At 48.7% G+C, this 13566-nt stretch overlaps 1 protein-coding gene across 2 annotated transcripts in view; it reads left to right on the top strand.

Moving 5' to 3' along the window:
* The window catches only part of LOC119647757 (protein phosphatase 1 regulatory subunit 16A-like), a 431507-nt gene that overhangs the window by 78542 nt on the left and 339399 nt on the right, over positions 1 to 13566 (top strand). The window contains exon 1 of one of the 2 annotated variants that reach the window (XM_038048876.1): positions 1786 to 2994. The exons of the other annotated variant lie outside the window; for it this stretch is intronic. The gene's annotated coding sequence lies outside the window, so the exon portion shown is untranslated. Of the gene's footprint in view, positions 1 to 1785; positions 2995 to 13566 lie in introns of those variants that run through there. 2 annotated transcript variants of the gene reach the window in all.

Raw genomic sequence — 13566 nt, 5'->3', positions numbered from 1 at the left:
AATTGCGGGAAACGCTCGACGAATCTCTGGTGCAACAAGGGGCGGTAAGATGTTGTACCCGCCCCCACCCCCGCCGTTATTTCGTAGTAGGAACGGATGATGAAGAGGTTCATTTCTTCAGTCCATTTCATCTGTTTCCTACGCGAACCTGCTGAAGTGGTCGCCACAGATTGTGGCGAAATAGCTGCAGCAGGCGGAGCTGTGCTCCTGGCCGTCGTGGCGCCTAGACGTCGAACCGCCCCACGGCTAGCGGTTTCGACGCGGTGCTGTCCATTACGAGAGCCCGACCCAGTCACCAAGTCAGACGACTCCCGCCGGTTATCCGTACCGGACTTTAAATTGCTCCTTCTTCTCATTTTTGGTGGTGCATTTTATCCCTAGCTGCCAGGTGTTGAGATAGCTTCCTTAGTGAGTAATCTTCAAGACTGCAAAGTTCCTGCACTTTCCTCACCTACCCCCTGAGACGCTGCGGTGACGTACAGCCATTCAGACTGAAGCTATCCATCCCTCCCCCTTTCACAACCGGGCTTGGGACCGGCTTCGGCCTTGTTAATAGATGACTCTATTGCCAGTAAGAGATCTTGTCAAACGTGTGTATTTTGCATGCCTTCCTGGAATGTTCCACGGGGTACAAAAGGATCGCGAAATCCGCCAACAGAGTTAGTTCATCCTAGATCCGAAGTATAGGTTTCAATATGAATATTGGAAAGTTTGGTGGAAATCCTACTGTTATTAACAAAGTTATAGTAGATCAAAATTGCCTCTTTCGTGTTGAATTATTAATTATCAGATAAAATGTCAGTATCACATCGAATTGCATATTCAACGTATATACACAACGAGCTACATATCAATGGAACCATCGTGCACCCAAATATGATTACATACAAAATTAACAAAACCTTTCATACCTGGAGCCCCCAACTTCAGGTTTCCGACTTGTTGATCTTACAACCGCGACATCAAATCATGTTCACTAAAAAGCTATATTTTACTACGTCTAATTGCCAATGCCAATCAAGAGTAGAAATACAAAACCCGATGGTTTTTGTTAACGGGAAATAGCATTTACCAATCAAAAGGTTCCCCTCTTTTGCCCCAACAAAATTGAATAGCCCAAATTACTAAAATTCCCAAGAACACAACGCGAATCTGAAGCAATAACAGCTAATCTTCTCCATCAAAAGCAAATCCCAATCATTTATTTTTAGCGAATCTTCCAAAAAACCAAACCCTGAATAATGACACAGCACAGTGTCGCCCTCCCGCTGCTAATACTATCTAAATTCCAGCCTTCGGACGTCACTGAAACACCTCAACGCCTGGATACGATGCGTTGAGGTGTTGGATGTTTCGCAACATTCGCTCGTATGTTGCCAGCACGATAAGTTCATTCATACTTTCTCATTGTGAAAAGCCTGGCACGTTCCCCTTTTTCCAAGAAATTCTCCTGCAAATTCCCCACTCGGCGCAGCGCAACAATTCTAGCTTCTTTGATTGATAAGAATAAAACCAAGAAAGCGCCAAGCCACATGGCTCGGCTCCAATCTGTTCAATTTGCATCCACAGATGTGTTCAACCCGCGCCTCCCATTCAACTTTAACACCCACCGTGCCAAGTAGTGTTCTCCCCCAGTTTATTGTTGAACAACCGGCGCCTGGCTGCACTGGAGTGTGAATTGGGGAGACATCGCACAGTTGAACTCGCTGGAGCTAAGTTGAATTTCAACTGGAATCGAGTAGACTCGGTACTCGTGCCCCCCATTCAGTCAGTCCGGCATTGAATCCGTTCCGTGGCGTTTGGTGGCGGTCTGAGCGCGTAGAACTGAGCGCGCCAACATTTTTGAATCTTACGAGAGTTGCGAGTCCGAGGCTCCCCTGCTGATATCATCATCATCTTCGCGAACAAGTTTCGTGTGATTGAGAGGAAAAACTTGAATTTTCCGCGAATTACTTGGAATTGTTCTCGATAGGAATTGGCTGAGCCGCTGAATTGGTCGGTGAGGTCAGGTGAGCGGCACGGGACCAGGTGACACGGTGCAGTAACGCCGCTCGTTGTCTTTTTCCAATATGCCATGAACTTATCTATTGTTCGGCCAAAGTTTCGATTGTTTTGCTATCGCGTCGAAACGTTCTATTGTGAGCACTAGCTTTTATCTTATCTGGAATCTGGACGAGCTCGTTGTTGGCCTGAAACTAGAGTTATCATATCAGTTGGGCTTTCAGGCATTCTTGCAAAAGTGATTTCGGTTCGAGCGGATGTCGACCTAAGTACGTGGACGGCTTGAATTCCCAATATCTGCCAGCTCCACTTAGTCCATTTCAGATACTTTATCTGGCGCCCACTCAACCCATAAGATTCGCATCGCCGGTATCCATGTTTACACCATCCATTATCATTCCAGGCCTGTTTCGTGTTTGCATTCACGCGTTCGCGGAAAAATCCAATTTCGGTCGTTCTGAAATCGCATTACAGATATTTGTACAACTTGCTCCCTCGGTTTCGCTCCTTTAGTGTTCCCTCGCGTCCATTTGCGGCTTCCCGTATTGATAACCATCATTTGATTGACAAGTGTGAAAGTAAGCGCCGGGAAGAGGAAGGTCCTGCACAGATATCGCAAACGACCCCTGTAAGCCGTGGCAGCAGTGGGTAATCGATCAGCTCGGAAGCCGTGCGGTGCCTGGTTCCCTACAGAAAAGAGGATGTTCAGGTGCTCCCCATGTGTGCCGCGTCCACAGCCTACCGGTCCGTTTGATTGCTAAGTGCGGAAGGCTTGATAGAGCGATAGAGGAAAGATAGTGGAAAAGTGAAGGTGAAAAATCGAGTGCTGGCCCCGAAGTAATCTGAGTGTTTGTGGGTAGTTCACCAGGAAGTCGGGAAAGTGTAGGTTGCGGATTTCAGGTGAAAGTTGAGAAGGTGTTTTGGTGGATTTCGGGGAAGAAACAACAAACGTGTGATATTGGATTCTGAGTGACGAAAGGAGGAATCAAGGAGGTGATTGATGATAACTTACTATTTGGGATATGCAGGCTCCCCGGAGCTCTTTCTTTCTTTCGCATTTGTAGTAAGATTGGTAACTTCTCGGATTTTGATAGTCATTGGTAAAGGCCTTCGGCACACAGACCTCAAGGAATGTGGCGTTCTTAGCCATGGAAGACCGTCTATCTCTATACTTGGTACTCTGACGGATCCCTCACAGCAGAGGGAGCGGGTGCCGGTGTCATTGGTCCAAGGAAAATGTACTTTGAGCCAATGGGCAGGTACACTAGCATATTCCATAGACAAATGTGCCTCCTTTAATCTGTAAAGGAACCACAGGGCGCAGAACATAGCTATTCTCACCGATAGCCAAGCAGCAATCAAGGCACTTAGGTCCAACCAGGTGAACTCTAAACAAGGCCTAGATACTTTGGATTCCAGGCCATGCTGGGTTGGAAGGCAACGAGGCAGCGGACGAACTAGCCAAGAAGGAAGCAGGGACGCCTTTAGACGGGCCAGAACCCTTCTGTGGAATCGGAAACGGTTTCATGGCTATGAATCTAAGAAATGAAGAGGAACGGTTGGGGGAACTATACTGGGCGGGCCTACCAGGGATGGAGTAGTCCAGGGTGCTTATTAGGGGATACGAACCCATACCCACAAAGGATTGCTTAAGCCTCACCAAAAAAAAACCTCCGGATCATAGTGGGAATTCCCACCGGTCATTGTCGACTGAACTATCACCTTGGGAAGCTAGGGATATCTACGGACACTGCCTGCAGGTTTTGTGAAGAGTATGACGAAACCTCTACACACGTCCTGGAACAGTGTCCGGCACTTATGCAAAGTAGGTCGAGGCATCTTTTTTTTTTCATGGATGGAGGCAGAAATCTTAGAAAGATGCTGCTGCGCCAGGTTGCAGCAGTGTGTGGGATTCGCACCCACTAAAACCACCCCCACTCTTCCGCCCATCCCCGCGGGACCACCGTGAAGTATTACTTCGCTTGGGAGGCTCTGGTTCGCTATACCAGCTCGTCCATGTCACGTCTCCGTCGCGCCGCCTTCCGAGCTCGATCCAACTCCAGGAGTTTTGTCTGCACCACGGCTACTGCCTCATTTACCGCCATCCAGTTTTCCTCCGACTTCAGCTTCTCTTCCACCAGGTTGGAGGGCTCGATGTCCACCCCTAAGATGCTGTTCAACCTCCTTTTCTGCTGCAGAAATCTGGGACAATGGAACATAACGTGTTCCGGGTCCTCGGGTGTAGCACCGCATTCAGGACAGTTGGGAGACTCGTCCAACTCGAAGCGATGCAAGTACTTCCTATAGCCACCGTGTCCCGTAAGGAACTGTGTCAGGTCGTAATTCAATTTTCCGTGCTTCCGGTCGAGCCATTTCTCGATACAGGGGATCAATATATGGGTCCACCGGCCCTTGTTGGAGTTATCCCATCGTTGTTGCCATTTGCCACACAACTCTCCCCTGATGGCTTTTCGGAAATCCGCATTCACCTCGGCTGGATTTGCCTTCCGTTTTTCGTAGAGCCAGTGTGCCTCGCTCGCTAGAAGATCAATAGGGATCATTCCTGCAATGACACACACTGCCTCCGTCGACGCCGTCCTAAATGCGCTGCACACCCTTAGCGCAATTGGCCGGTATGCCGAACTTATCTTCCTCCGGTTGACAGCGTGGTTCAACGCTCCCGTCCAGACAGGGGCCGCGTATAGCAGGATCGACCTCACCACTCCCGCGATGAGTAGCCTGCGACTATACTTCGGCCTTCCCACGTTAGGCATCATCCTTGCAAGGGATGAGCTGGCATTTGCTGCCTTCTCTCGCGCATAATCCAAGTGTCCCTTGAAATTCAGCTTGGCATCGATCATCACCCCCAGGTATTTGACAACCGATTTTGAGACGACCTCACGATTACCAACCTGGATGGTAACCGTGTTGTTCTTCCTACGGTTGGTAATGAGGACCGCCTCCGTCTTTTCGTCCGCCACGTCCAGCTTGGCCATTCGTAACCATGACTTGACGGTATGAATGGCTTCATTTGCATAAAGCTCCATGTCCTCGGGATGCTTTGCAATTGCAACTACCGCCAAGACGTCCGCAAAACCAATCAGCGTTGTCTCCTCCGGCACGCGAAGGCCAAGCACTCCGTTGTACATTATGTTCCACAGCAGCGGTCCCAATACAGAACCTTGAGGCACACCTGCTGTCACAATGTACTCCTTCGGCCCGTCGTCCGTCTCGTACCAGAGAAGTCTGTCGGAAAAGTAACTCTCGATGAGCCGAGCCAAGTAGCTAGGAACACCCAGTTTGGCCAAAGCGCCCTTAATCCAGCCCCAGTTAGCTGAGTTAAAAGCATTTTTGACGTCTAGCGTCACCAGAGCACAGCATTTGCCCATGGCCATTGCCTTTTGAGCCAACTCCACGACCTTTGCTACTGCATCGACCGTAGAACGGGCTCGCTGAAACCCATATTGCCGCTCTGAAAAACCACCCGCAAGCTCGATGAACGGGAGCAGCCTGTTGTATATCACCCATGGTGTCTAAGAGACAAATAGGGCGATATGAAGAGGGCACGCCGGGTGGTTTTCGGGGCTTCGGTAGCAACACCAGCTTCTGCCTCTTCCACTGGGCGGGAAACACTCCTTCCGCCATGCACGATTCGAATGTGCTTGCGAACCACCTTGGTCTGGTCTTGACCGCCACCTTCAAAGCCCTGTTCGGAATTCCGTCCAATCCCGGAGCCTTGCTGTCCCCAATACGTCTGCAGATTTCCCAAAGTTCCTCTTCGGTAACATCAGGGATCGAGAAGACGTCCTGCTGAGCTGCCAGTTGGGGTTCTCTTTCGTCCTGCTCCTGCTGCGGGAAAGAGTTGTAATTATTTGCAACAAGAGCCGTGGGCATGTCACTTGAGCTGATTTTCGCTCGCGAATCGTCTTCACTACAACTTGGTAGCCTGTACCCCACGGATTCGTATTAGCCTCCATGCAGAGCTTCTGGTAGCATTCCCACTTGCTTCTCCGAATGGCCTTCTTAAGGTTGCTTCGCAGATCCCTGTATTCCTCCTCACACTCCTGGTGCTCCGGCCTTCCCCTTGTCCTGTGGAAAAGTCTCCTCGCTCGGAGACCAGAGGATTTGAAGGCAGTGATCTCCGTGTTCTACTAGTAGTTTGGCCTTTTGTCGTGGTGCAAACGTCGTCGTGGCATCGTAGAGTCGCATGCTTCGGTTACACGCTGAGACAGCTGTGTGACCCTTTCCACCGCTGTTCCATCCGGATCATGGGCTCCCTCTAATGCCGCCAGGAATGTTTCCTCGTCGAAAGCTCCGATAGACCAGCCAACCGCCTTAGTCTTTTCACCTCCAGAGCGTCGTTGATTGCTTCCCCGGTTCCCAATGCGGAGGAAGATGGCCTGGTGGTGACTGTGGGTGTAGTGCTCACTCACTAGCCAAGCCATCTCCCTCACCAGTGAAGTGCTAACAAATGTCAGGTCAACGATCGAACCCGACCGTCTTCCTCGAAAGGTGGGCACGCATCCAATGTTGGCCAGCACGATGTCCAGCTCCGCAAATGACTCCAACAGAATTTGACCTCTGGTGTTCGTCGATCGGCTTCCCCACTCCAGGACCCACGGGTTAAAATCACCCGCATTGATTTTAGGGCTGCGGTCTCTAGCGTCCAACACCAGACTGTCTAACATCTCCTCATATTGTGCTAAGGTTGCACTAGGAGGAGCGTAGCAGCTGTAAATATGGACACCGTTGACCCTCGCCCTTATAAAACAGGCTGCGGGGGGGAGGGGCATGATTTCCTGAATGGTTTCTGTTGATCACACCCCACTCCTGTACTCCCTAGTAATGTCTCTAGTAGAAAAGTACTAGCTCCCCTGCATCTTCGTCTGTCTTATGTCTATTGGAGGTAAGCTAGGCAATTAGAGTCTTTTTTTGGAAACTCAAAGTTCATTGTTCGTTCCATACTCTGGAAAAAATGATGGACTGTGCTAACAGTCTATTCTTGCTCTATTCAGATTCCTTCACGAAACCGTTTAGAAACCGGGGCTCCCGGTAGTTTGACGTGCTTTTCAACATTTTGGAGACCACTACCCCTTCGTCACCTGGTAACACTTTTGACAGCTTGGATCACTATGTAGATACCTAAAATTCTGCAAGAATTGGAAGATCCATATGGATTAGGTCCACCACTTCGATCTGGTCTCAATCGATATTGTATCACTGCCAAGTGCAAATGACCTTAAAGTTTTTTGTGTTCCATATGTTGGGATGACAGTTTAGACGACTCAAGTTTTCTTCTAATCGCTCTAACCCATTTTATTGTTAAGGTGTTGGTCGCCAATCTTACCTGAAAGACTTCAAATAAGTTGAGCCTTTGAACAAAAGGTCACGGAGTTATAGAATCAGAGCTGAATTTTCGGTGCCTCCGTATCACAAGCTCAAACAATTTTTGAGTGCTGTCAGTGGGTAGGTTGGTCCTTGTTACAGAGTGAAACCCACTTTTCCAGCGATTTTAGCCAATGAGTTGTTGCAAAGATACCTAGCGCATGAAGTTAGGGAAAACTTCCGACGACAGTTGCATTATTGTCAAAAAAGGAAAGTGAAGCATACGTTTGATGTCCCCAATATGTCCCATTTATAGGACAATAAATATCATATTTTTTTAGGGAGCGCAGATCGGAATGGATCTAATAGTAGAAAACGAACTGACCTACCTTTTCCAAGGTGGCTAGGTTTATATTAGTGGCCGTTCCGACAAGCCCAATTAGCGCTGTGGTACGTTGTTTTGATACCACAAACTCTTAAGACCTTGACTGCTGTTAAGAGAGCAAGGAGGCAGAGTCCAGCCGGCTCAGATCTTCAGAGCTAACCCGAAGCATTCACGACAGAAAGCAGCTCTCCCGCCCTGCATCTAGAAATCTTTTTGAAGTCCTCAAAGAATGGTTTACCCAGTGTCAGTAGCACCCTGTGCAGACCGCCGCAATCTTGTATGCATTTGCACATGTCTGGCACATGAGCGGGCCAAATCCTCCTTGACTTAGCACAGGTGGTGAGCCTTCATCATTTGAAGTCGCCAGCAGGACACCGACTGTACCCCCCAAAGAACTGCCAAGAGTCCCCTCTATGTTCCTATGGCCAGGAACTTAGATGAGGATAACTTTGAGCCTTCCACCCAGACTGACCACCGCATTTTTGCACTGCCCTACCAACCTGGAGGATGCCGTGGCTGAGTACAAGACCTTAATGGCCGCTTGACTTTTGGTCAGAATGGCTTTGTTACGCTTGGGGCTCGGGGCTCATTCCCCAGCCATCGAAGAGATGCAGGATTACATTGAGAGCATCTACCGGACAGGACTGCAGGTTCCCGTTAGCACCTTCATTCTATTGCACTTTTTAATTAAAAAGAGATGCATGTTAGGATGGGACGCACCACAGCTGTGTACATCCATAGAACTATCCTCGGCCAGAGACCCAATTCCCTTGCAAATCACAGAATATTATTGAGCCTTGCGAATTCGCTGGTGCTCTCAATGTTCTGACGATTCCATCTCTTGGTGGTCTTGATGGCCGATTTGTACTTCCTCAGGCAGCCCTTGTATGGCCGCCAAAATTTATGCCTGTAGCAGATGTTGAAGATGTTCCTGGTCAGTTTCCTGAGGCTGGACAGATCTTCATTCCACCACGGTTGCAGTACGTTTCTCCTATATTTAGCAGGGCACGAGGCTTTGCAGGCGGTATCGAATGCCTTTTCCAGGACCCCGACTTTTGACTCCAGTTCGTCTGTCGTGCCAATCTTGCCAATTTGCGCACCGGAGAGTTTGTTCTTGATAACTTGACCTAACTTCCTCCAGTCAATCCTCTTGGGGTCTTTGAAGAGTTCGGAAACCTCTGCGGCTGAAAAGTATCCAACTATGATCTGAGAAGGATCTCTGGTCAGACACTGTCCAATTTTTCCCTAAGAATCCCATTGTCGGTTAGTAGAGTAATATCAAGGATCTCCTCCCAACTGTCACAGTTCTCCGAGCTGGGAAAATTGAAGATTGGTGTACTGCCTTTGTGGCACACCGATGGATTTGTATTAACTATAAAATCGGAGAATGATTCACCAAATCGTATGCCTTGAATTGGGGCCGCAGTCTATCTAACAGATTGGCCTTCTTTGTTGCAGAAAAGTGTGCAGACTCTTTGTTGCGGGGATACATGCTCTAGGCCTGTCTTGATCAGAGTCTGCTGTGGTGTGGAATAAATTATAATATTAGCTTTGGAGCCCTTTAATGGTTCGGTCGCCTCAAATTCAAGGACCTGTATTAGTGCGATGTCGATGTCTTCCTCTAGGCGAAAGACAAGCAGGTTAGCTGAGGCGCGCTCTGAATGCTGCAGATTTATTTGCATTACACTCAGCATGATTTATTAGCATGGAAGGTTCGTCAGTCCTCGTCGGACCATCAGTTTATCTCACATGCGTTCCCTGCGTCCACACCTTGATGCTGAGAATCAATCTATAGCTCCATCAACCCTTTTTCGCCCGTTCCCATCGTTGCTGCCATCTGCTTAACCATTCCTAACTTTGGGCGTTTTCATTTGCCGATCAGAGGAAGAATCGGGTCCATCATAGATACGAGCCATCCCATCGCCCAAAATGTCAATCGCCATCATTGCAAATATTGCGCTTAGTTGGAGATGGTTCTATAACCACAACACACTCTTAGGGCGGTCTTTCTATATACCGCGCCTATCTTTTGAGCACAGCATGTGTTATGCAATGCAGTTGACCAAATATGCGCTGCGAAGAGCAGTATATAGGTCACAACTCTAGCTATAAACAGTCTACGAGTGTATCGCGGGCCACCAACATTTGGCATCATCTTTGCCAGGGCCATGCTAACATTGGACGCCTTGATGCAAACATGTTGTAAATCCTGCTGAAAATTCAGCTTCGCATCAATCATCACTCCAAGGTATTTGATTGCTGGTTTTGAAGTGATGACATCCCCCATCCATCCATCCCATCATAACTCTGCAGGCGCTTCCCCATGGGTCTATATCCGTCTCTTCGCAGAGTTGTTTGCAGATCCTCTTGCTTCGCTGTATAGCCAGCTCTTGGTTTCTTCAGGCTTCCTTGTAAGCTCGCCTAACCATTTCTCTCTGAGCCGCTCGTCTGATCCGATGACACGCCGACTGAAGATCTGACAATTCACTAATCCACCAGCAGCTGGGCCTACTACTGGGGAAAGTATAACGTCTCGGCAACGATGAGTCGCATGCCTTCGCGATACACCCCGTAATATGGAGGGCTCTTTCCGGGGTGTACCTTGTATAGTGTCCTGGTCCAACTTTGACTTGCTCTTCAGGTCAAAGACTATTGTCTTGTGATCACTATTGATGTACTGTTCACTGACGTTTCAGGACATATCGCAAACTAGTGAAGGACTAACAAAAGTAAGATCCACAACCGAACTGGACCTCCCTTTTTGGTATGTATTAACCTGACCATCGTTTGCCAATATGGTATATAACTGCGTGAAAGCCTCCAAGAGACAACGCCCTCTTGCATTTGTCAGTGAACTTCCCCATTCTGTGGCCCATGCATTGAAATCACCGGTGTTGACCTTTAGTTTCCGTCCTTTTGCATCCAAAACCAAGCTGTCCAGCATGTCCTCGAATTCGGCCAATGTCAGGCTTGGAGGAGCATGGCTGCTTTAGACATATATGCCGTCTTGTGAACTGCCTCATACATGCCTGTAAGGCTTGGTCCACGCTTGCCCACAAGGCCGGCCCACCTGCTGGATCGGCTACCCATAACTATTGTTAGGGTTTCTATAGGATTCGCTTATTATAGCCACATGGACCTCTGATTCGTGGGTGGTCTGCGAGAGCAGATCTTGCGCGACCCTACAGTGATTGAAGTTGATTTGAATCAACGACATTTCTTCGCTGCATTTAGCACATTCGAATGCGTACAGGAACATCTTCATGCTCATTGGCCTAGCCTTTCCTTATCCGCACGAAGGGACGCGCCTGATGGGAGATCTGGCAACTCCTCACAGGTCTGTCTGTCTTTTTTTTTTTTGGAAATCTTCAAAAGGCACTGGCCTGGATACGCCAGCGTGTGGGATTCTTATCCACTAAAACCACCCTCCGTCTCCCCCAAGCCTCGTGGAACCACCATACGGTATTGCATCACGGAACGCAGTCAGCTCATTTTAGCTTGGCCACCTTTCGTCTCTACGCGGCGTACATAACCGCGCTTTTCAAGTCTCCTCTGCCTTTCGTAGTTTGCTCTGGATAGATGCGACCATGGAGTTAATTGCATTCCACTCTTCATGACTTGCTAACATTTTTCGCATCAGATTCTCTGGTACGAGTACCTCCCCTAGAGTCTCATCTAGGGTCTTCCTTTCTTCCACAAACCTTGGACAGTGGAAGAATACATGCTCTAGGTCCTCTGGGACTCCATTGCACTTTGGACAATCGGGTGAGGTATCTAGTTTAAACCTGAACAGGTACTGGCGATATCCTCCATACCCTGTGAGAAACTGGGTAAGATTATAATTAATCTCCAGGTGCCATCTCTCAAACCACTCCTTGGTGGTAGAGATGTGCCTATGTGTCCATCGACCCTTTACCGAACGTTTCGAGCGGTCTTGCCATCTATTTAGGGATCTCTCCCATTCGGCGTTCTTCGTCTGCGATAAAGGAGAGATATACTTCGCATTGTATATATTCGTCATCTTACCTGCCAAGATGTCAATGGGCATCATTCGAGAGATGACGAATGCTGCATCCTCTGAGACAGTCCTAAATGACGAGCACACCTTTAGGTCTATTCTTCTGTAGACTGAACTCAATTTGTTAGCGTTAAATGTAACCTGCAACGCCTTCCCCAAACTGGAGCTGCATAGAGCAGGATCGAACTCACTACCCTAGCTATAAGCAACCTGGAAGCATGCCGTGGCCCTCAAACGTTCGGCATCATCCTTGCCAGGGCCACACTTGCAGTGGATGCTATGTCATAAGCATACTGCACGTGTTGCTTATAGCTAAGCTTACCGTCTATTATCACTCCCAAGTATTTGATGGCAGGCTTAGAAGTGATGATATGATTCCCAATTTGAATACGGGCAAAGTTTCCTTTACGGCACCTGGTGATGAGGACCGCTCCCGTTTTTTTCCTCCGCAAGTGTCATACCGGAACTCTCTAGCCAACCACTGATCGCGTCGCATGAGTATAACTCAGCATCTTCGAGATGCTTTGCGACCACAACCAGCGCTATATCTTCGGCGGTATCCAAAACCGTGGCTTCCTCCGGAAGGGGGAGATTAAGTTTATCATTGTACATGATGTTCCACAGCAGTAGGCCTAGTACGGGGCCCTGTGGACCATGTCCGGTCTGGATTTCACGGTAAGCTCAAGGGCCCGATTCGGTACGCCATCCAGACCCGGAGCTCTGTTATCTCCTATCCCAGCGCAATTCTCCAGCAGCTCCTAACTGGTGACTGACGATATTGCCGTCACATTCGGAGGTAGAAGCTGTCTGGACCCTCCTCTTGCTGAGGGTATAACCCCTGGATAATTTTTAACAAGAGTGGAGGGCATGTGATCCTCGGAGATGAGATGATGAATCGCGATTCTATAAGCGCTCCCCAACGGGTTTACGTCCGCTTCCGAACAGAGCTCCTTAAAGCATTTCCTCTTGCTTGGTTGGATGGCGAGCTTGAGGGCTTTGCGAGCTTCCTTATAGGCGCGCTCTTTTTGCCCTTGATCGATTCTACCTACCGCCCTCTGAACCGTTCTTCTGGCTCGGTGACAAGCTGATCGAAGGCACCTCCTAGAACATTGCCTGGTGATCGCTGTGGGTGTAGTCCTTGCTGACACTTCAGGACAAACCACGAGCCAGTGCAGAGCTGACAAAAGTTAAGTCTACGATTGAGGCAGACCTCCCTTACATAACGTTCGTCGGCCAGAATTATATCCCACTGTGCAAAAGCGTCTAATAGACTGCGGCTCCTTGCATTTGTCTCTCTGCTACCCCATTCACGGGCCCAATCATTGAAGTCACCAGCAATCACCCTTGTACTACGACCCCTTGCGTCGAGAACAAGACTGTCAAGCATTTTCTCGAATTCGGACAGTGTCAGACTTGGTGGGCTGTATTTATTTTTGCCCACACAAAGCCGCTGTATACCTGACTCCCAGTACATTGTATGTATGCATATCGTCGCTCCACCAGTCGAATCTGTAACCCATACGCCTCCATGACGATTTCTAAAGGGTTCGCCAATGATGGCAATTCCTACCTCGGATTCATACAGGTCTGTCTATCCATCTGTCTGCCACACGCATTTTACTCGGAGACGATTGTAGGGACTGACACCAAATTTGGTGAAAAGATGGAAACTGTGAACGCTCACGTATACAGTGAGTTACAAAATTCTACATCGAATTTAAGGGGGGAGGGTCCCCATATATGCAAAAGGGGGTGTCAATTTTTTTTTCATCAAATATAGCCATGTGGGGTATCAAATGAAAGGTCCCGTTCAGTACTTTCTGAAACCGGTTCCAGT

This window comes from Hermetia illucens, chromosome 2, assembly GCF_905115235.1.
Source record: "Hermetia illucens chromosome 2, iHerIll2.2.curated.20191125, whole genome shotgun sequence".
In the NCBI taxonomy this organism is placed as follows: domain Eukaryota; kingdom Metazoa; phylum Arthropoda; class Insecta; order Diptera; family Stratiomyidae; genus Hermetia; species Hermetia illucens.
The sequence above is the reverse complement of the archived record's forward strand: the minus strand, read 5'-3'. Positions and strand labels throughout refer to the sequence as shown.